The sequence below is a fragment of the Cervus canadensis genome, chromosome 25 (assembly GCF_019320065.1).
Source record: "Cervus canadensis isolate Bull #8, Minnesota chromosome 25, ASM1932006v1, whole genome shotgun sequence".
Taxonomy (NCBI): Eukaryota; Metazoa; Chordata; class Mammalia; order Artiodactyla; family Cervidae; genus Cervus; species Cervus canadensis.
Window position 1 is genome coordinate 3,378,111 of NC_057410.1, and position 23,630 is coordinate 3,401,740.

General features: G+C 41.0%; 1 protein-coding gene across 5 annotated transcripts in view; it reads left to right on the plus strand.

The window, feature by feature from the left end:
* Nucleotides 1–8,905: 8,905 nt before the first annotated feature.
* Nucleotides 8,906–23,630, plus strand: part of LOC122427324 — a 438,851-nt gene continuing 424,126 nt past the window's right edge. For 3 of the 5 annotated variants that reach the window (XM_043446719.1, XM_043446720.1, XM_043446721.1), the window contains exon 1: nt 8,908–9,074. The gene's annotated coding sequence lies outside the window, so the exon portion shown is untranslated. Of the gene's footprint in view, nt 9,075–23,630 lie in introns of all 5 variants that reach the window. The other 2 variants (XM_043446718.1, XM_043446722.1) reach the window with 2 other exon arrangements.

Here is a 23,630-nt window from a genome sequence, read left to right on the forward strand (position 1 = left end):
AAAAAACAGATCCTAAACAAAAGATGATGCTGTGAAAGTGCCGCACTCAATATGCCAGCACATTTGGAAAACTCAGCAGTGGCCACAGGACTGGAGAAGGTCAGTTTTCATTCCAATCCCAAAGAAAGGCAATGCCAAAGGATGCTCAGACTACTGCACAGTTGCATTCATCTCACATGCTAGCAAAGTAATGCTCTAAATTCTCCAAGCCAGGCTTCAACAGTTCATGAACTGTCAACTTCCAGATGTTCAAGCTGGATTTAGAAAAGGCAGAGGAACCACATCAAATTGCCAACATCCATTGGATCATCGAAAAAACAAGAGTTCCAGAAAAACATCTACTTCTGCTTTATTGAGTATGTCAAAGCCTTTGACTGTGTGGATCACAATAAACTGTGGAAAATTTTGAAAGAGATGGGAATACCAGACCACCTGACCTGCCTCCTGAGAAATCTGTATGCAGGTCAGGAAGCAACAGTTAGGACTGGATATGGAACAACAGACTGGTTCCAAATTGGGCAAGGAGTAGGTGAAGGCTGTATGTTGTCACCCTGCTTATTTAACTTATATGCAGAGTACATCATGAGAAATGCTGGGCTAGATGAAGCACAGGCTGGAATCAAGATTGCCAGGAGAAATATCAATAACCTCAGATATGCAGATGACATCAACCTTATGGTAGAAAGTAAAGAAGAACTAAAGAGCCTCTTGATGTAAGTGAAAGAGGAGAGTGAAAAAATTGGGTTAAAACTGAACATTCAGAAAACTAAAATAATGGCATCTGGTCCCATCACTTCACAGCAAATAAATGGGGAAACAGTTGAAACAGTGAGACTACATTTTTGGGTTCCCAAATCACTGCAGGTGGTGACTGCAGGCATGAAATTTAAAAACATTTGCTCCTTGGAAGAAAAATTATGACCAACCTAGACAGTGTATTAAAAAGCAGAGACATTACTTTGCCAACAAAGGCCCATCTAGTCAAAGCTATGGTTTTCCCAGTATTCTTGTGTGGATGTGAGTGTTGGACTATAAAGAAAGCTGAGTGCCGAACAATTGATGCTTTTAAACTGTGGTGTTGGTGGAGACTCTTGAGAGTCCCTTGGATGGCAAGGAGATCCAACCAGTCCATCCTCAAGAAAATCAGTCCTTAATATTCTTTGGAAGGTCTGATGCTGAAGCTGAAACTCCAATACTTTGGCCACCTGATGTGAAGAACTGACTGATTGGAAAAGACCCTGATGCTGGGAAGGAGTGAAGGTGAGAGGAAAAGAGAATAACAGAGGATGAGATGGTTGAATGGCATCACCGACTCAATGGACATGAGCTTGAGTAAACTCCAGGAGTTGGTGATGGACAGAGGCCTGGTGTGCTGCAGTCCATGGGGTCGCAAAGAGTCGGACACGACTGAGCTAATGAACTGAACTGAACTTAAACAAAGTTTAAAAAACAAATGAAAGTTTAGAAAATTAGTACATATAGCAAAATATTATTATCTATGTTTGTCAATTTTTAAAAAAATCTTTACTGGGTTTGTTACAATATTGCTTCTCTTTTATGTTTTGGTTTTTTGGCCTTTAGGGCATGGAGTATCTTTTTTCTCCAACCAGAGATTGAACCAGCATCCCTGCGTTAGAAGGCAAAGTGTTTACCACTGGGCTTTTAGGGAAAACTCTATATTTTACATTTTAAAAACTCCTAAATTTAAATAAGAGAAAAAGTAATCAATAGAGAAATTGCCAGGTATATAAACAGTGTATAGAAAAAGCAGTACAGATAGTTTACTCTATGTAAAGACAAATATTTTACTTTATTAATAATCAAGAGAAATGCAGAAGTTAAGTGCAACTTTTTAACCACCAAATGGGCAAGCTTTAAATATTTGCCAAGTGCATATTTGGGCCAGTGTGTGGGAAATAAACACAGTCAGCACAGCTGAGAGCCATGTGGATTCATCCATTACTATTTAAAGTGCTCGTAAGCTTTGAGCTACCAGTATGCTTCTCAGTAGACATCAGAGAAATGAGCGCAAGGAAGTCTCTGCAGGGACTTCCCTGGCTGAGCCTGTGCTCCCAACGCCAGGGGCCTGAGTTCGATCCCTGGTCAGGGAACTAGATCCCACATGCCATAACTCAGATCCTGTTTGCCGCTACCAAGATCCTGCATGTTGCAACTAAAATGATCCCGTGTCCCGAAACTTAAGACTTGGTGGAGCCAAAAAAAAAAAAAAAGTGTGTAAAAAGAGAAGCCTCTGCAAAGATATTCACTGAACCATTTGAACCATTGAGAAACGCCTTTGATTTTATCAGTAGGGGAGTGTCTAAACAGAAAGAAATTGTAGAGTAATGTAGACATGCAATTACAGCTATGATATAGTGGGTGAGAAGAGTACATTTAGGAATAAATCATCTATAATATTTGTTGAAAGTGAATGTGCATTCCCTGTGATTTTATATTTGTATGCAAATGTATAGAAAAAAAATTTGGGAAGATTCACACCAAACTGGTAACAGTGGCTGTTTTAGGGGACATGCCGTGGATTGGAAAGGTATATATGGTCAAGAGGGATTTCAGCTTCATCAGTGTTAGCAGAACCCTGATTTCTGTAGTAGAAAATGTCACGACCTCTCTTATTTACCAGTGGGCCCACTGTTTAATTTGGGGAGCCCTCAGTGCACCTGTGAGGGAGGTGCATCGTGTTGTAGTCACTGGAATATTTAGTATTTGACACACAGAATAGGGGGGGCTTCCCAGGTGGCTCCGTGGTTAAGGATCTGCCTGCAGCGCAGGGGACTCCGGTTCCATCTCTGGGTCTGGAAGACGGCCTGGAGGAGGACGTGGCGGCCCACTCCAGTGTTCTTGCCTGGAGAATCCCGTGGACAGAGGGGCCTGGCGGGCTACAGTCCATGGGGTCCCAGAGTTGGAGACAAGTGAAGTGACCGAGCTTGCATGCACACAAAATAGTATCGTGCGGTATACGTATGTTCATCTATGTATGTTCATTATAAATTATATCAGGACCAGATTATACATGATGTTAAAGATGCTTAATTATGATAGTCTCACATAATTTAAGTTTTAAGAATGGGCTGATCACAGACAAGGGCCCCACAAGATCCAGAGTAAATTGATATACATGAGGTGAGAATAGCCCCTTCCTTATTTCTTTCGTTGAGTTTTACAACTGACTTGCTGAAGGTTAAAAACTTGGAAATGAAAATATTTTTCTGTGCCTTGATTTATTATAAGATCAGTGACTTCCTCATCTTTATGTTGACAATTCAGTTCAGTTCAGTTGCTCAGTCATGTCTGACTCTTTGTGACCCCATGGACTGCAGCACACCAGGCCTCCCTGTCCATCACCAACACTCAAAGTTTACTCAAACTCATGTCCATTGAGTCGGTGATGCCATTCAGCCATCTCATCCTCTGTTGTCCCCTTCTTCTCCCACATTCAGTCTTTCCCGACATCAGGGTCTTTTCCAATGAGTCAGTTCTTTGCCAAAGTACTGGAGTTTGAGCTCCAACATCAGTCCTTCCAATGAACGCCCAGGACTGATATCCTTTAGGATGGACTGGTTGGATCTCCTGCAGTCCAAGGGACTCTCAAGAGTCTTCTCCAACACCACAGTTCAAAAGCATCAGTTCTTCAGCGCTCAGGTTTCTGTATAGTCCAACTCTCACATCCATACATGACCACTGGAAAAACCATAGCTTTGACTAGATGACCTTTGTTGGCAAAGTAATGTCTCTGCTTTTTAATATGCTGTCTAGGTTGGTCATAACTTTCCTTCCAAGGAGCATGTTGACAGTAGCTTGTTTCCATTGTATTTTTCTTTCCCCCATAATTTCATCTCACTTTGCTTGGGCTTTTAATATATAGTACTAAGGAGTGGATGGTGTGTAGAAAGAGCGTGAACTTTGGTTTTAGGGAGACTGAACATCAAAGCCTAGCTCTGCCTCTTAGTTTTCGTGTGTGACCTTGGGAAAATGTTGTAACCTCTTCATTTAATAATGACCAGTATTGAGAGGACTTTATGAGGATTAGAGAAAATTCTATGCATGCCCTCATGTATCACAAACACACATATATGTAACTTAGATATATATGTAAACACATGTATATCTTAAGTTTTATGAGACCTGAAATCCAAAGCTTATACATGAAGATGCTTGTGAATTCATTTTCAAAATAAAACACTTTGATGTAATAGCAATTTTTTTTCCTTTTCTAAAAACAAAGAATTCCTTTTTTAATCTTAAAATCCCCAGCTTCCTTTTTAAATTTTTGAGCCAGATCAAGGGCTTGGAAATCAAATAAATGACAAGAACACACAATGCACAGATCTGCTCTGGAGGGAGCCTCGACCACCTTTGCATCCAAATGTTTGCAATTTTTCAGCCTTGCTTCATCTGTAAGTGATTCCATTTCAGAGACCAGGAAGAGAGAAGTTAAAGGTCAAGGAATCCAGTTCTCTAAGGTAGTTTGTAACAATCAGTAGAACACAGAAAGCTGAGTGAAGCCAATGGTCTTCCTGTCCTGGCTATGCGCACCATATGGAAATCAAAAGGCGCTGGGAGGGTGTAGGGAAGAAGCCAAAGAAAAATAAATTCAGTTCGAAATTGTAATGAGGAAGAAGAAAATGTAAGGCTGACAAATACCAATAATAATTTGCATCTGCACCCAGCTCAATGTGTTGAACCTTCCAACTCTTTACGCAAGGGTGTTTTTATGCCAGTCTTCTACTGCTCTTTATTTATTTTTTTACTAAAGACCTCACTGATGTGAACATTCACCCATGGGGGATAATTTGTGGCAATCCTGGCAGCTTCATTTGCCTGAGTAACCCCACATCAAGGTTATGTTACTGTGCTGAGTTTATGAGACCACACTAGTGAGAAGGGGAAGGCTGTGGTGGGCTGTGTGCATGAAAATGGCAAAGTCCCAGCAGTCCTGAGTATCTGTGTATTTATTATATACATATATATATTTTTGTTGTTTGATCGTTCAGTCATGTCCGACTCTTTGCAACCCCATGGACTGCACCACGCCAGGCTTCCCTGCGCTTCACTGTCTCCCGAAGTTCACTCAAACTCACATCCACTGAGTCAGTGATGCCATCCAGCCATCTCATTCCCTGTTGCCCTCTTCTCCTGCCCTCAGTCTTTCCCAGCATCAGTCTTTTCCAGTGAATCGGTTCTCATCAGGTGGCCAAAGGACTGAAGCTGCTATTTCAGCATCAGTCCTTCCAATGACTATTCAAAGTTGATTTCCTTTAGGATTGACTGGTTTGATCTCCTTACAGTCCACGGGACTCTCAAGAGTCTTCTTCAGCACTGCAGTTTGAAAGCATCAAGTCTTTGATGCTCCCCCTCCTTTATGGTCCAGCTCTCACATCTTTACGTGATCACTGGAAAAACCACACCTTTGACTGGATGGACCTTTGTCAGCCAAGTGCTGCCTCTGGTTTTTAATATGCTGTCTAGGTTGGTCATAGCTTTTCTTCTAAAGCAAGTGTCCTTTAATTTAAGGCTGCAGTCACTGTCTGCAGTGATTTTGGAGCCCGAGAGAATAGTCTGTCACGGTTTCCATTACACACACACACACACACAGACACATACACTTACATGAAATATAGTGTATTATATATATTAGATGTAAACATGAAATAAAGTAGTCTTTAAAGCATTGTTGTTAAATTTTCCAGGGCAAATATTCCTTTTCCAAAATATACCTTCCATAACACAGAAATGAGACATAATATATTTCATTCATTCATTTAGTGATTTTTGAGTACTTACTAGGAAAGTAACATGTTGTACTAGAGAAGTCACACTGAACAAGCAGGGACTTCACACAGCTGATAGTTTAGCAGAGAAAGGTGGAAATAATAAGAATGATAATAATAGAAATAACAATATTAATCATAATAAAGAATTAGAATCAACATTTTAGAATTATACCCAGGGTACCTAAATCCATCTAACCAGGGCAAGGATAGAAGACTTCGTTGAGAAAAATTTGTTTAAAAATTTTTTTTTGCTTTGAAAACTTGCAAATAGCCAAAGAATATGATCAAATTTATGCTTTGTAAGAGAATGAATTGATTCATTCTACCGTGGAGAATGAGTTGGATTTGGGGATGGAGGCACACAGGGTGAAGGTGGAACTTTTCCCAGTTCTTTGGGAGGAGTCTTGTAGAAGCTCTAATCCTTTCAAACAGGTGAAAACACATTAGGGAACTGGGAAATCCATCCCAGGACTGGATGCACACATGTCAGCCTGCGTGTGAGAAGCAGGATGGTCGTCAGGCCCGGCTCATCCTGGGCCCGGGGAGAGACGTTGGTTCACTGGTAGGCAGGTCGATGGAGGAGGCCCTCCTCTCTGGGTGCCAAGAGGGCAAAGGGCCCATGTTCCCCTTCTCCTCCCTGCAGGCAGGGTGCCTGTCTCAACTTACCCATGTTTTGACTTGTGATCAGTTTAGACCTTCACTCGGCAAACAGAACTCTTATTCCATAGGAGATATTGCTATTCTGTTGTCTTGGCTCATGACTCCTAATTCTCTGAGCAGGTCTGTACTGTATTTTCACAGCTGTAGAAATTTTCCTTTCTAAAACCGACTTTCTAAATGAAGCCTCAAGAGTTATAAGATATGGACAAACTGCAATATACCTCAGAAAATCTTGAGAGTTATTTAAAATCAAAATCAAAACAAAACCCCTTTTTTTTAATTGAGTCAGAAGTCTAGAAGCTAATAAGTAAAATAATCTCACTAGTTATTCTCACCCCACCCCTAGTTCAAATCCACATGTGTTGTAAATTCTGCATTATGTTGTCATTGAACCTGATTAGACAACATGGGTTAACCGCAGATGAATTGCTGCAATGCAGGTGGGTGATACATCTTCTCGGAGACAAAGCTCATGCATGAGCAGACAGCTGTTGTGTGACTTCATGCCTGTGACTTCATGTGTGCATTGTGGAAAAAATAACAGAGAGGGAGCAGAAGGCCGCTTCATCCCAGGAATATCTGAGTCCTTCCAGCCAGAAGCTATCATTGAGCGAAATGAGTTGCTGCTAGTCTTAAAATGGTACAGAATTTGAATACTCTGAAATTCAACTCTCAACGTTAAGTCAGACTTAGGACTCATTGTTGAGAGTGTACCAAGTGCTTGAAAGGTTCTTGCTTTGCTGTAGAGTGTTTGATGATCTCTGATACTCAGAATCACAAAGAATTACACTCTAAGTAGTCACAGATGTCCTCGGAGAGGATGGTTCCTCATGCATACTGATACAGTTACGTTTGACTGTTTCATTTTCCTTTTGGCATGATATATACCATAGTAATCAAAATCCAAGCTCTAATTTTACTTGCTGTGTTTCCACATTTATTTTGTTGATGACTGATGATACATGATTTATGAATATGTGCACTTCTGTCTACATGTATGTGCTAGTATTTCCCTTCTTTAAAGTTTGAATGTTAAATTCTTTAGTAAAAGAGGTATTTTTAGCTGACTTGCATTCCACATATTTAGGGTAAAGTTTATTCCTTTTGATAATCATTTGCAATTCCAGAAGTAAGTTATAAAGCTTTTATGGAATAACATTTGAAATTATGAGAGTTTTGAAAATTCAATCCTTGGTGAGAATCTTTATCTGATATAGACTGAATAATTTTATTAAAAGCAGACTTCTACTTGAATCTGTAAATCTGTCTTATCATCTTCATATCTTAATTGACTTATTATTCCATGAAAAACTATCAGATGTCATTGTAATTTTTTGTCTTCAGTAGTCATTTGGGGCTTCCCAGGTTACTCTAGCTTCCCGGGTGGCGCTAGTGGTAAAGAACCCGCCTGCCAGTGTAGGGGACATAAGAGACGCGGGTTCGATCTGTGGGTTGGGAAGGTCCCCTGAAGGAGGGCATGGGAACCCACTCCAGTATTCTTGCCTAGAGAATTCCATGGACAGAGGAGGCTGGTGGGCTACAGTCCATGGGGTCACAAAGAGTCGGACATGACTAAAATGACTTAGCATGCACACACACAGTCATAATTTGGTTTTCTAATAGTAGACATAGTATATAGATTTTTTGACATGATCCTCAGACAGTACTTTTAGACAGTGCAATAGATGCCTTTGGAAACATAAGTGCATATCATTTTTTAAAAATATAAAAGCATTTGTAAAATGTACTAGGGACACGTTGAAAGCAATGCTACAGCAAATCCTTTTGCAAAGTAAAAGAATATTCATACCATGAATACTGACCACCTTTTATATTTGTTTTATCTTTCTGGATTCTTCTACTTTAGGATGTTCCTAAACAGGCTTGTTTTTCTCTGTGAAAGGATTAGAGGTAGAAGACTGTCCTCTCTCCAATCTAACTTCTTCAGTAGCATATTTTCCTCACTTCAACATCTGGTAAAGCAGCCTGCAGACAAGAAAGAATCTCCTGCAGGGAATGCAATTTTTGGCCTCCTTTGTATAGAGGATTTGAAATAAAGCCAGGCCTGGTTATGAGCCACCCATCCATTTTAATATAACCTTTGCCGATTTTGCTTGGAGTCATCCTTGCAATCATTCGTAAATGAATTGCAATCTGCTGTGCTCTCTTTGTGGTTTCTGAGAGTCATTTCTCTGTCTTCTACACTCTCCCCTTACAACGATTTTCTCTGAGCCAGCCTGTCTAGCCCAGTCCTGCGTATAAATAGATCCAAGTTCGGATTTCTTGAGCACTAATGCCCTGCTATTGCTGGGTTATGTGAAACCCTTTCTTATGTTGAACACAAGAAGCCCATGATTATTGGTACCACAGATTCTCACATTCTTAATCAGTTCCACCTGGCCAATAAACAGTAAAGCCAGGACAGCTTCTCTTCTGTGTGGCTTTCCTACTTTATGGGTAATAAAGCTGTCCTCAGTGTGATTTAGGAGTCCCTTTGATGCCTGCTAGTTTACTGTATTGGTATTTCAGGGGTGTTGGCAGTCAGCGGTGAGACTGCACTCCTGGCATCTCAGAACTGTGGCAGTGAGCTCACCCGGCTAAATAGCGGGGGAAACACAGCTGGTAAGACATTTTCTCTTACTTAGATCCATCAGAGAAAAATTTAGAAATGATCTTGTTGAAACAAGCAAGGTCAAGGGTGGTTAGATTTCTTTCAAACATAGAGAAAGGAAATAAAGATGAGGAGGTGGGGAGAGAGAGCGGGGATGAAGACAAGGGACAAAGAAGGTGGAATGTAATTTTATGATCCCCGTGAAAATTCCAATTTTTTTTTTTTTTTTGCAACGGTTCTTTATTAAAATCATGGCTGGAAATCAAACTCCTTGTCTGCAAGTTAAAGAAATGAAACTGGACTAATTATTAGCTTTTCTGTATTGAATGGGCTAGTAAGTAAAAGTGCTGTCTGCAAATTTCAGGAGAGAGAGGAGTATTAGGAACATTCTTTCTCAGTCCCTTTCCAGCTCCAAGTTTGAGGTCTTTATCTTTCCAGTGCATGGTTTTGGTGATATGTTGATGTTTCATGAGGGGTCGGTTTTGTTTATGTTTTTATTTTTTTCTGACCAATTTGTTAAGATATTTGAAGTGGGGAAACTCAATGGTGCAGGAGGTTAACGCCTATCCAGATCAAAAGAGACAAGAAACTGGGGCGTCTGGAAACAGCGAATGCTTTGCAAACTTTCAGAGCTCTCATTGGTTGGCACTGTTTATTTTGAACTACTTCTTTTAACCATGCTAACCATTAACTTAAAAATTGGAACTCATTTGGACTTTGAAATAGTTTTGTTACGTAGTGCGCTTCTTTGTATTAGCATCACATACCCTTGTCTCTAACTGTTTGGGTCACTGCTTGAATGAAATAAATGTCACCAGCCTCATCATTACTGTCGTCATCATGTTTTAAAGATAAGTAATATTAATTGGCTCCTGTTTACAGAGCTTAGGAGAAAGTTCTGTAAGATACAAGAGAGAACTCTTTTGTGAGTGCCTAGTGCCGGAGAGTTCCTTATCAAATACGTGATAATTATTGGCAACATCTGTGTTTGCTTTTAAAGTTTTTTTTTTTTTTTGATGTGGGCCATTTTTAAAGTCTTTATTGAGTTTATTACAATATGGCTTCTGTTTCATATTTTTGATTTTCTGACTGCAAGGTATCTGGAATCTTATCTCCCCGACCAGGGATCGAACCTGTGCCCCCTGATTGGAAGACACAGTCTTAACCACTGGGCCACCAGGGACGTCCCATCTGTATATAAAGATCCACAGTTTCTCCTAAAGTATCCTCCCCCCAAATCAGTTAATGTACATTAATGAATATTTTTAAAATATTGCTATAGTTTTCTAAAACTCTCACCGTATAGATTTATTGATCCATATTGCAGATGGTGAAATAAGCCAAGACAGTGCAGTGTGTTAACAATGAGCAGGATCTGTGTGTGTGTGTAAGTGTGTGTGTGTGTGTGAATGTGTTTAAGACTATTTAACAAACATGTACTGAGCACCTATTATACAGGTGTTGGGTACTGTAAGAAGTGCCAGAACTATAAAACTAAATAAGACCTAGTCCCTATTCTTGAGAATTATGTAGTATGATGGGGTGATAGATTTTCAAATAAATAATTATAACTGAAAGTGGTAGTACTAAAGTAGACGCTGACTTTGCCTGAGGAGTTGAGAAAGGCTCCCCAAAGAGGTGCCTCTGGAACTGAGTTTTGAGTGACAAACTTGGGTTTGGTGAGAGCAGGACGGAGAAGAATATTTTGAAGGGAGAAGTCTGAAAAGGCATCAAGAAGGGAAGTACATGACCTGTCTGGGAAGAGCTGGAGTATGGAAAAAAGGGACAAGAATTAAGCAATGAAAGTTCTTTTCCCTGCCTAAGTTTTACTTATTAGTTGCTTTGACAAAAAGTTTATGAGGGAGCAGGTTGATGTCTGTGAAGAACATTCCAGGGATGTAGATAATTGGAAATATAGAATAAGAGTGAAAAATACAGCAATTTGAAACCAAAATGGTGGCGTCTCTAGCCAGTACTTCATGACCAGATATCAGATTCTTTCAGGATTATTGCAAGTGCTTTTATTAGTTCTTTATGCATTCATTCATAATTCACATTTCATCATTTAAAAGGCATTTGAAACAATAAAGATTTTGATAGCTTTATATATTTGACCAAAGTTAACAAAGTAATTTCTTACATTTATGTAAAGTCAACATTTCTAGTTGACTTTAGAGGAGAAAACAGTTTAAGCATTGAAACAATTGGATTTCAGTAAATCCTAAGTGTGAAGGGAAGCAGCTTTGTTTTGCCTTGGTTTTTGTCTACATGAGTTATGTGTGTGATACTCTGTGTCACGTGTTTCCCATGGAAAGAGATTTACTCACACAGTAATAAGTTGTTGTGTCATCCTAGCTGGAACTTGACAAAAGCCAGAGATGCTCAGTCGACTTGCTCCTTGCAGCAAGCCCACCTCTTTCACACTTGGGGCAGCCAAAGGGTGACATGGCAGAATATCGTTTGAAATGCTTGCATTTCTAAACTTAAAATAACATAGGGTAAGACTTTGACTTAGGAAGTGATGTGGGAAACAGCTGAGGAATACCTTACTGGACTATAACAAGTTTTTTTTTTTTTTCCCCCAGTGTAATTATAATTTCCTAAGGAAAATTTAAATATTTTAGCCTGTATTATATTATAGAAACTTGTTTATTAAAAAAAAAAACCAGGATATTGTTTAGCCTTTAAAAAGAAGGAAATCTTCTTATATGATATAATACAGATGAACCTTGGGGACATTATACTACATGAGATAAGGTGGTCATGGAAAACCAATATTGCATGATTCCATCTATATGAGTTATCTAAAGTAGTCAAACTCATAAACAGAAAGTATAATGGTGGTTGCTAGACATCGGGGGGAAGCTGAAAATTGTTGTTCAGTAGTATAGAACTACTCTAGTAGTATAGAATTTCAGTTTGACAGGATGCAAAATTCTAAAGATCCTGTGAATATGTTAATAGTTTGCTGTACTGTATACTTAAAAATGGGGAAGATAGTAAGTTTTATGTCCATATGTTATTTACTATGATTTAAAAAAGTAACAAAGCAGCCAAAGGTATTCATTCTACATGAAGATTCACATTAAAAACAATATATATCATGATACATCTGTTTAAATCTTTGTAATGTAGTATGAACACATTTTTGACACTGGGCACATACATTTTTAATTTAAATCAGTTAAAATAACTGAAGATACAATGTGTAGGATTGTATAGGCTATGAAACTGTCTGCTTTAATTGATGTTTTCATTCTACAGGTGAGTTTTTTGCTACTTGTAGATGTTGTTCTACGATAGAGGCGTTGTTTCATGCATGTGAGCAGAAAACCATTTCCTTCCCCTGAAATCACACTTCGTTGTTGCTCTGTTTACTTCATACACAAGAAAGGCTCATCCTGCCTCCTTTGTGTTGCTGCTGATGGTATGAGAATACCTTGAGTGAGGAACTATTAATATATAACAATATACCTAATATTGTTGTACCTAAATAGACTCTTGGAGTCACAAACAGAATCTTGTGTGCACCAGGACCCAGGAGAAAGGAGCAGTGACCCCACAAGAAACTGACCCAGACTTGCCTGGGAGTGTCTAGGAGTCTCCAGTGGAGGTGTGGGTTGGCGGTGGCCTGCTGCAGTGTTGGGGCAGTGAGTGTAGCAGTGCATGCATGGGATCTTATCTTCATTTCCTCCACATAGTTTGGCCCCAGGTAAATAGCAGGGAGGGAACAGGTTCCACCCATCAACAGAAGATTGGATTAAAGATTTACTGAGCATGGCCCCGCCCATCAGAACAAGACCCAGTGTCCCCCTCAGTCAGTCTCTCCCATCAGGAAGCTTCCATAAGCCTCTTAGCCTTCTCCATCAGAGGGCAGACAGACTGAAAACTATGGGCCCAAAGATGGGCCAATAAAGGATAGAAATAGTACCTAACAGAAGCAAAAGATATTAAGAAGAGGTGGCAAGAATACACAGAAGAACGGTACAAAAAAGATCTTCATGACCCAGATAATCACCATGGTGTGATCACTCACCTAGAGCCAGACATCCTGGAATGTGAAGTCAAATGGGCCTTAGGAAGCATCACTAGGAACAAAGCTAGTGGAGGTGATGGAATTCCAGTTGAGGTTTTTCAAATCCTAACAGATGATGCTGTGAAAGTGCTGCACTCAGTATGCCAGCAAATTTGGAAACCTCAGCAGTGGCCACAGGACTGGAAAAGGTCAGTTTTCATTCCAAACCCAAAGAAAGGCAATGCCAAAAAATGTTCAAACTACCGCACAATTGCACTCATCTCACATGCTAGCAAAGTAATGCTCAAAATTCTCCAAGCCAGGCTTCAACAGTACATGAACCATGAACTTCCAGATGTTCAAGCCAGTTTTAGGAAAGGCAGAGGAACCAGAGATCAAATTGCCAACATCTGTTGGATTATTGGAAAAGCAAGCGAGTTCCAGAAAAACATCTATTTCTGCTTTATTGACTATGCCAAAGCCTTTGACTGTGTGAATCACCACAAACTGTGGAAATTTCTTAGAGATGGGAATACCAGACCCCCTGACCTGCCTCTTGAGAAATCTGTATGCAGGGAAGGAAGCAACTGTTAGAACTGGACATGGAACAACTGATTGGTTCCAAATCAGGAAAGGAGTACGTCAGCACTGTATATTGTCACCCTACTTATTTAGCTTATATGCAGAGCAGATCATGAGAAATGCTGGACTGGATGAAGCACAAGCTGGAATCAAGATTGTGAGGAGAAATATCAATAACCTCAGATATGCTGATGATAATCACCCTTATGGCAGAAAGTGAAGAAGAAATAAAGAGCCTCTTGGTGTAAGTGAAAGAGGAGAGTGAAAAAGTTGGATTAAAACTCACCATTCAGAAGACTAAGATCATGGCATTGGTCCCATCACCTCATGGCAAATAGATGGGGAAACAGTGGAAATAGTGACAGACTTTATTTTGGGGGGCTCCCAAATCACTTCGGGTGGTGGCTGCAGCCATGAAATTAAAAGACCCTTGCTCCTTGGAAAAAAAGTTATGACCAAGCTAGACAGCATATTAAAAAGTAGAGACATTACTTTGCCAACAAATTCCGTCTAGTCAAGGCTACGGTTTTTCCAGTGGTCATGTATGGATGTGAGAGTTGGACTGTAAAGAAAGCTGAGCACCGAAGAATCGATGCTTTTGAACTGTGGTGTTGGAGGAGACTCTTGAGAGCCCCCTGGACTGCAAGGAGATCCAACCACATCCTAAAGGAGATCAGTCCTGAATATTCATTGGAAGGACTGATGCAGAAGCTGAAGCTCTTATACTTTGGCCACCTGATGTGAAGAACTGACTCATTGGAAAAGACCCTGATGCTGGGAAAGATATAAGGCAGGAGGAAAAGTGGATGACAGAGGATGAGATGTTTGGATGGCATCACCAACTTAATAAACACGAGTTTGAATATTCAAACTCTGGGAGTTGATGATGGACAGGGAAGCTTGGCGTGCTGTGGTCCATGGGGTCGCAAAGAGTCGGACATGACTGAGCGACTGATCTGAACTGAACTGAACCCTAATATAATGACCCTCGGAGTCTGAGAATCTCTGGGGCTGTTCTTGAGCAGTGCTTCTTACTGAAGGATTTTAGTCAGAACCAGGAGGAACTCAGTGGACAGATGGTGATGAGACCATCCTGAAACACATTTCCTATTTTCGTTTGTTTCAGTTCAGACATTGGCTAGTTGCAACCAGAGTTGTAGTTGTGATTATATTTTCTGAGTCATGGGATTTTCTAAGCCTCTGGTAGCATCCCTTGGGTATGTGGAGGCGATGACCCGCTTCTGAAGTTATCAGTCATCCATTTCTAAGATTATTAGATTACCTAGATTCTCTGGTTAACCTCAGATACAAATATTACCAAAGCAGTTAGAAACCTCACCTTCCATTTGTTGATGTGTCCACTAGCAAATCATTAAGAGTTTTCACAGGAGTTTTAGTAAGGATACTGCTCTCTGCTTCTCTTCTTCCTCCTGTCATTTCACTTATCATCTTTTAACATACTGTATAATTTACTTATTTATTATGTTTTTATCTGTGTTCCCTCCACCCTTCTCCAGAATGGCAGAGATCTTTCTGTTGCTTTTGTTCCCTGATGCATCCCACGCATCTAGAACAGTGCCTGGCCTGAGTAGATATCCTCTAAATATTTTCAAAATGAGATAGTCACAGATTTAAACCTCAAAAGGATTAAACAATGTATGCATTCCTTTGATTACGATTGCATACACCAGTGATGTCCAGATCTCTGCCTCTACCTCTTGTTAGAACTCCAGCTCAATCTTTCGGCTCTTGTAAACAATTACAGGGCTTCCCAGGTGGTGCAGTGGTAGAGTGCTTGCCAGTCCAGGAGGTGCAGAAGATGTGTCTTTGATCCCTGGGTCAGGAAGATCCCCTGGAGAAGGAAATGGCCAACCCACTCCAGTATTCTTGCCTGGAAAATTCCATGGACAGAGGACCCTGGCAGGCTACATACAGCCTATGGGGTCACAAAGAGTCAGACATGACTGAGCACGCGCACACACACACACACACACACACATACACACACACACACACACAGAGCCAGTTATTAAGCATTTCTGAAACTATTCTTGCAAGTGGTTGTTTATGTACATGCTCAGTCGCTTAGTTGTGTCTGACTCTTTGTGACCCTTAGGGGCTGTAGTGTGCCAGGCTCCTCTGTCCATGGGATTTCTCAAACAAGGATACTGGAATGCCTTGCCATTTCCTACTCCAGGGGATCTTCCCCACCCAGGGATCGAACCTGAGTCTCCTGCATTGGCGGGTGGGTTCCTTACCACTGTGCCACCTGGGAAGCACATAACAACTGACTGGTCCTCTAGAATTCAGATGTAGGGTTGTGTACTTAAGAGCAAGATCATGCTATCACACAGCTGTGGTTCAGTTGAAGCCTAGTCATTGTGTAACTTTGGCTAACTTGTTTAAATTCTCTTCAACTTAGTTCCTTCATCGGTAAAAGTGCTACCATAATATTTAATTATTGGAATGCCATGAAGTTTAAATGATCTTATTTTGCACACTTTAAGCTCTCAATGAGTGGTAGCTGCAATGAGAAGGAATAATTATTCTGGTAGTTAGAATGCCTTTATCACAACATTTCTTAAAGTACTTTGGTACACACATTTTAGTATGACCAGTGTTACCCTATGGAAAATCAGTATAGCGTTCGTTTTTCTCATATTTCCCCACTAGCAATATCAGGAAGGAATTGTCCAGAGTAAAAATATTACTGTTTATATGAATCAAGGTTCAGCTGGTCATTTCTTGCAAGCCATTAAGTGACTTACTTGAGAAAACCCCGTTAACTATGATTTCCTCTGGAAGAAATGGAAACGGTAGAGCATTTTCTTTTTCTACCATTTTTGTATTTCAGGCAAATTCTTAAATGCATTCACATTTCTTGAGTAGAATTCATGGTAAATAACCTATTTCCTGACACGTAGTTCTGATCATTTTAATCTCCCTGACTTGTTCTCAGAGTGAATTCTGAAAGCTTTACCGTCACTTGTGGGACCAGAGTATGAAGACTCTGAGCGCTTTGTGAGTTGATACAGAGGTTCTGGGCTGCAGGCCGCTGACTACTCTTCACCTGTCTCTTAAGGAACCTGTGAGGACTCAAGTACGAACTCTGGTCAGAGCTAGTCAGGGTGTGTATGGAAGTGACTCCTTTGGTGCTGTCAGTAGCTGCTGTGTGATTTTGGGCATATCATTTCCCCTTTTTGAATTATATGATGTTTAATGTCCATTTAAAAAATTATGTATTTATTATTAGTATATTTTTGCCTATCCTGTGTCTCCATTGCATCATGGGCTTTTCTCTAGTTGCAGCGAGCGGGAACTACTCAGCAGCTGTGGTCCCCGGGCATCTGGTTGCAGAGCCTGTCTTGTTGCAGAGCTTCTCTTGCCGGGCATGGGCTCTAGGGTGGGTGGGCTTCAGTAGCTGTCTCGTGAGGGCTCCGTAGTCATGGTTTCCAGGCTTTAGAGCACAGGTTCATTATCTGCGGTACTCTGCGGCATGTGGGATCTTCCCAGATCAGGGATAGAACCCTTGTCTCCTGCATCGGCAGGCTGACTCTTTACCACTGAGCCACCAGGGAAGCCCTAGTGTCCTTTTAAAGTAAAAAATGCTGTCCTATGGAGGTAGTGTTACTGCCTTTTTGAAAACTGAATTCTTTCACAATGATAATCTCTCATATGCAGGGGCTTTGATTCTAAACAGTCTGACAAAATGCATAATTTGATAAGCCCCTATTTACACATAAATTTGGAAAACTCAGCAGTGGCCACAGGACTGGAAAAGGTCAGTTTTCATTCCAATCCCTAAGAAAGGCAATCCCAAAGAATGCTCAAACTACCGCACAATTGCACTCATCTCACACGCTAGTAAAAAAATGCTCAAAATTCTCCAAGCCAGGCTTCAGCAATATGTGAACCGTGAACTTCCAGATGTTCAAGCTGGTTTTAGAAAAGGCAGAGGAACCAGAGATCAAATTGCCAGTATCCGCTGGATCATTGAAAAATCAAGAGAGTTCCAGAAAAACATCTATTTCTGCTTTATTGACTATGCCGAAGCCTTCGACTGTGTGAATCACCACAAACTGTGGAAATTTCTTAGAGATGGGAATACCAGACCCCCTGACCTGTCTCTTGAGAAATCTGTATGCAGGTCAGGAAGCAACAGTTAGAACTGGACATGGAACAACAGACTGGTTCCAAATAGGAAAAGAAGTACGTCAAGGCTGTATATTGTCACCCTGCTTATTTAACTTATATGCAAAGTACATCATGAGAAACACTGGGCTGGATGAAGCAGAAGCTGGAATCAAGATTGCCAGGAGAAATATCAATAACCTCAGATATGCACATGACACCACCCTTATGGCAGAAAGTGAAGAGGAACTGAAAAGCCTCCTGATGAAAGTGAAAGAGGAGAGTGAAAAAGTTGGCTTAAAGCTCAACATTCAGAAAACTAAGATCATGGCATCTGGTCCCATCACCTCATGGGAAATAGATGGGGAGACAGTGGAAACAGTGCCAGACTATTTTTTTGGGCTCCAAAATCACTGCAGATGGTGATTGCAGCCATGAAATTAAAAGATACTTACTCCTTGGAAGGAAAGTGATGACCAACCTAGACAGCATATTAAAAAGCAGAGACATTACTTTGCCAACAAAGGTCCGTCTGGTCAAGGCTATGGTTTTTCCAGTGGTCATGTATGGATGTGAGAGTTGAACTGTGAAGAAAGCTGAGTGACGAAAATTGATGCTTTTCAATTGTGGTGTTGGAGAAGACTCTTGAGAGTCCCTTGGACTGCAAGGAGATCCAACCAGTCCATCCTGAAGGAGATCAGTCCTGGGTGTTCATTGGAAGGACTGATGCTGAAGCTGAAACTCCAATACTTTGGCCACCTGATGCAAAGAACTGACTCATTGGAAAAGACCCTGATGCTGGAAGGGACTGGGGGCAGGAGGAGAAGGGGACGGCAGAGGATGAGATGGCTGGATGGCATCACCGACTCGATGGGCGTGGGTTTGGGTAGACTCCGGGAGTCTGTGATGGACAGGGAGGCCTGGCGTGCTGCGATTCATGGGGTCGCAAAGAGTCGGACATGACTGAGCGACTGAACTGAACTGAACTGAACTGAACTGAAGATAAAAGATCTTCCCTGATAGCTCAGCTGGTAAAGAATCCGCCTGCAATGCAGGAGACCCTGGTTCCACTCCTGGGTCAGGAAGATCCACTGGAGAAGGGATAGGCTACCCACTCCAGTATTCTTGGGTTTCCTTGTGGCTCAGCTGGTAAAGACTCAGTCGCAATGCGGGAGACCTGGGTTTGATCCCTGGGTTGGGAAGATCCCCTGGAGGAGGGAAAGGCTACCCACTCCAGTATTCTAGCCTAGAGAATTCCATGGACTGTATGGTTCATGAGGTCACAAAGAGTAGGACTTGACTGTGCAACTTTCACTTTCAAGGTAAAAGGTGAGTGGAGTTTTTTAAACTTCAGTGACCTTTGATAAACTCCCCAAATTAAGAAGGAGATAGCCAGGGAACCATTTAATAAAAGCTGAGAAAAATTAGATCCTGGGATGGCATTTTCTCCATACTGTCCCCTTGAGCCGAATCTGATGTATTATGATCCTGGCTTCACTTTGTTCTTTCTCAGCTGTCCACTGTTTCAGGTTCATTTTGTTAATTAGGTATAACAGGCATGTGACTTAGGCCCTGAGTTTTTTTAAGGCCCTTTGAAAATATGTGAGGAATTCGGGAAACAAGTGAGGTTCTACAAAATCTTGAAAAAGAAAACCATAAAACTAACATTGATAAATGTTTAATTAAATGTCTGTAGAACATAATTAGTTGGCCTCATTAATTGTTAAAATTAGTGTTCATAAAATTTTCATGTTTGGAAACTATCTGCAGTTTAGATTTCCCTTTTTAAAAAGAATCCCTGAATATGCAAGTTGCTTATAAAAATATAACAAATCATAAATTCACTGAAGTGCCTAGCCAAAGAATTCCAGAAGCAAAACTGTAAAAATCCTTCATGATTTTGTACTAACAAAAAATCATATTTACGTGTTCTGTGAGTATATTGTAGCATATTGTATAGTAAGTAGAATAATAATAATAACGAATGTTTATGGAATGTTTATGGAATGTTCATTATGTGCCAGATATTCTAAATGCTTGTCAATTATGTTTGTGCCATTTATTTTTTTCTTTCTCTCCCTCTGCTTGCATTCGTGCTTGCTAAGTCATTTCAGTTGTGTCTGACTCTTTGCGACCCTATGGACTGTAGTCCACCAGGCTGCTCCTTCTGTGGAATGCTCCGGGCAAGAATACTAGAGTGGGTTGCCATTTCCTTCTCTAGAAATTTTCCTTAAATTTGTCTGTTTTTCTCTCCACTGACACTGGTCCTGTCCCTCCCCTGCCCCCGCCACCCGCCCCCGAACTAGAATCTTACTGTCTCTTAACTAAATTACTGCGGAAGTCTGCTTGCATCCCCACACGTCCCCGACATTCAGTATCCAGTGGAAGCCTGTTTAAAACTCTTCAGTGTCTCCTGTTGCTTCAATAAAAGAGTATAAAATCCTGAATGTAACTTACAGATCTGCATCATTGTATAACCAGCCTTGTCCCAGGGCCCCTTTTTTATGCTCTGGTCAGAGATATTGGACATATCATGTGGCCTTCTACCTCGGGGATCAGGAGAGATGGCATGAGCTTCACCCAGGAGATGTTGGGGCCTAGAAAAAGACCTGTATAAGACGTAGGTTACTATTAAGGAGAGGTTAGCAATTGGAGAGGGATGGAAGAAACACACATTTATTGAGACATGATGATGCATGCAAGTCCTGGCTAAGTGCTTTGCATACACAGTCTCATCAGATAATGCACAGAACAGTCTGTGAGGCCGCCATAATGATGGAGTGAATAAAAGAAGTTGACCCTACGAGAGGCTGAGTTGCCAGGACAGCACAGCTTGTGAATATCAGAATTGGGATTTGGAACTGGACTCCAAAGGTAATATTTTTTCCATTTGCTACACCACCTACCTTGTTATTTGACCACCTTTCTAACCCCAGGCTCTTTAAGATAGCGAGTACCTACCCAATAAATGTTGGGTGAATTGAATGCCAGGGTAAATCATCTCGAGCTTAAGGTCTTCTTTGAAGCAAACCACCCCACTTTGTCCTGGAAGTTGAGTTGGTTCTTGTGGAGGCTAAGGGACCCTTTCCCCACAGATCTACATTCACAACTGTATTCTGGAGATTTGAGACTATATTCATTGTTTACCATTACAGTTAACCTGACTTTCATATTTCTATATACACAGATTCTTTCAGCATGACTCCTTTGAAGCACGGTGTTCTCAAATGTGAAATTTAGCAATTTCCTGAGTATAATGGCACAGTATTTTTGTGACTTTTGAAAGTACCTGGATATGCTGTTCTGGTTTTTATTAGCACATACATATAAATATTTTAAAAAGTTCACTAGAGCGAGACAGGTGACCACTTGGAGGTTTGCCCGGAGGCTGCTTACAACTCACCACCAGATATTTCATGTCAAAAGCTCCTTCTCTTGGCCAAGGAGCAGATGAGCCTTTAGATGATCACCATGTGTGTGAGAGGTAGATGTCAGGCCTCCATCAGAATTCCTCAGGAGCTCATCCATAATTCCATCTTTCTTTGTTACTTTCCCTACTCTTGGTGTAAAAAATATCTGTTTAAAAGATGTTACAAAGGCTTGTGATATTTTAGATCAACTCTGAGTAAAATAAGACATAAGCGATGGCTTCAAACTGTCTTGCCGTTGTTTCCTGAACCTTTTTTATTTCCTAATTTTGGGCTACACTGAGAGACTTGAGGGGTCTTAGTTCTTCAACCAGGAATCGAACCTGCACCCTTGGCAGTGAAAGCATGGAGTCCTCGCCATCGGATTGCCAGGGAATTCCCTATTTCTTGAATCCTTAAAGCTATCAACTAAGAATGCTTATTGCACAAGCTACTACTTTTTAACCTCCCTATCAATACTTTTCATTACTTTTGTTTCCAACAAATCACATTTGGCACATTTCTTGTATCTGATTAAATGAGAGGGAGAGGGGACTGCTCAGGATGGAAGCACACACGCATGGTGATCAGCCCCAGGCAATCTGCACTTCGCTCCTACGTCTTCCCCCTGCCCCCCCACCCCGATAACATTCATGCCCCCAGTCCTACTGTGTGTGGTATTTTCTCGGTGAGTGCCTGTTGTCGCAGGGAGCTGGGGGTGGAAGTCAGGAATTCAGACCTGGATGGAGTTCTTTTCCTGCAGCTCTCTGTGTGTGACCTCGACCAAGTTCTGTAACCTTCTCAATCTTAGGATTTTCAGCCATCATTAGTGATCCTAACACTTTCTGTACTATTGCTGTAAAGAAGAAATTAAAGTGTGTGTATTAGTTTTGTTCAGTTCAGTTCAGTAACTCAGTCATGTCCGACTCTTTGCGACCCCATGAATCGCAGCACGCCAGACCTCCCTGTCCATCACAGACTCCCGGGGTTTACTCAAACTCATGCCCATTGAGTCGGTGATGCCATCCAGCCATCTCATCCTCTGTCGTCCCCTTCTCCTCCTGCCCCCAATCCCTCCCAGCATCAGGGTCTTTTCCAATGAGTCAACTCTTCGCATGAGGTGGCCAAAGTATTGGAGTTTCAGGGCTTTCATGAAAAGTAACCATAAACTCGAGGGCTTAAAACAGCAGAAATCTATTCTCCCCCAGTTCTAGAGACTAGAAATCTGAAACCAAGGTGCTGGCAGGGCCGTACTCCCTCTGAACACTCTAGGAAAGAATCTTTTCTTGCCTCTTCTAGCTTCTGGTGGTTACCAGTCATCTTTGGCATGCCTTTGGTTACATAACATCAATCCCTGCCTGTCTCCACATGGCCTTCTTCCCTCGGTATCTGTGTGTCTCAGATCTTTCTCTCCTTATAAGGGCACTGGCCATTGGATTTTGAGCCAACTAGTCCAGCATGACCTCATCTTAACTTGAATGTATCTGTGAAGGCCCTATTTCCAGTTAAAGTCATGATCACATGTGCTGGGATTTAGAACTTCAACATAGCTTTTTTTGAGGGGGACATTGTTTAACCCACAACAGTACGCAAAATGTTTAGTACTCTGTGTATATGCACATTTAGTAGCCCAGTACATTTTCAATTTTAAATGTGTGAAAAAACACATCTAGCTACTGGGATGTTTCCTTTTGGTCCCATAGAAGCCATGTCTGTGAGCTTCAGTTTATTAATATTTTTTCTTACTTATATTCTCTGCTTTTGGAGAGTCATACATTCTTCCTTTTGAGACCCCAAAGATCATTTAGTACAACTACTCCATCCAGCTGATTTTGAAATTTATTCTACAGCAGGGGTCCCCAACCTATGAGCTCTAATGCCTGATGATCTGGGGTGGAGCTGATGTAATGATAACAGAAATAAAGTGGACAGTAAACGTAATACGCTTGAATCATCCCAAAACTATTCCCTTACCCCAATCCATGGAAAAATTGTCTTCCATCAAACAGGTCCCTGGTGCCAAAAAGTTTGGGGCCCATTGTAGAGCATCTTTCTCATGTTATTGTCTAGTCCCTTTTGTTATTGCTCCAGGACAGGAATCTAAGGACCATGCAAAGACCCTGTTTTACCTCCTGATTATCAGTAAGTTCTTCTACATCTTAAGTCAACTTCTATCTCCTTAGAGTTTAGTCACCATTCCTATAGGAGCAAGTCTAATTCCTCTTCCCTATCTTAGCTGTTCACATATTCCAGATCAAGAATCATATTTAATCCTTCAATTAAAAAAATAAATAAATTTTTAAAAAAGAAAATGAAAAGTCAAAAAAAAGGAAAAACCTTCCAAATCTGAGAATTATTAAAAAGTGAGAAAATCCCTTAATTGCAACAAGTTATCCACTGCACAGAAAGACTCTGTAGCAGAGAAAATTGGC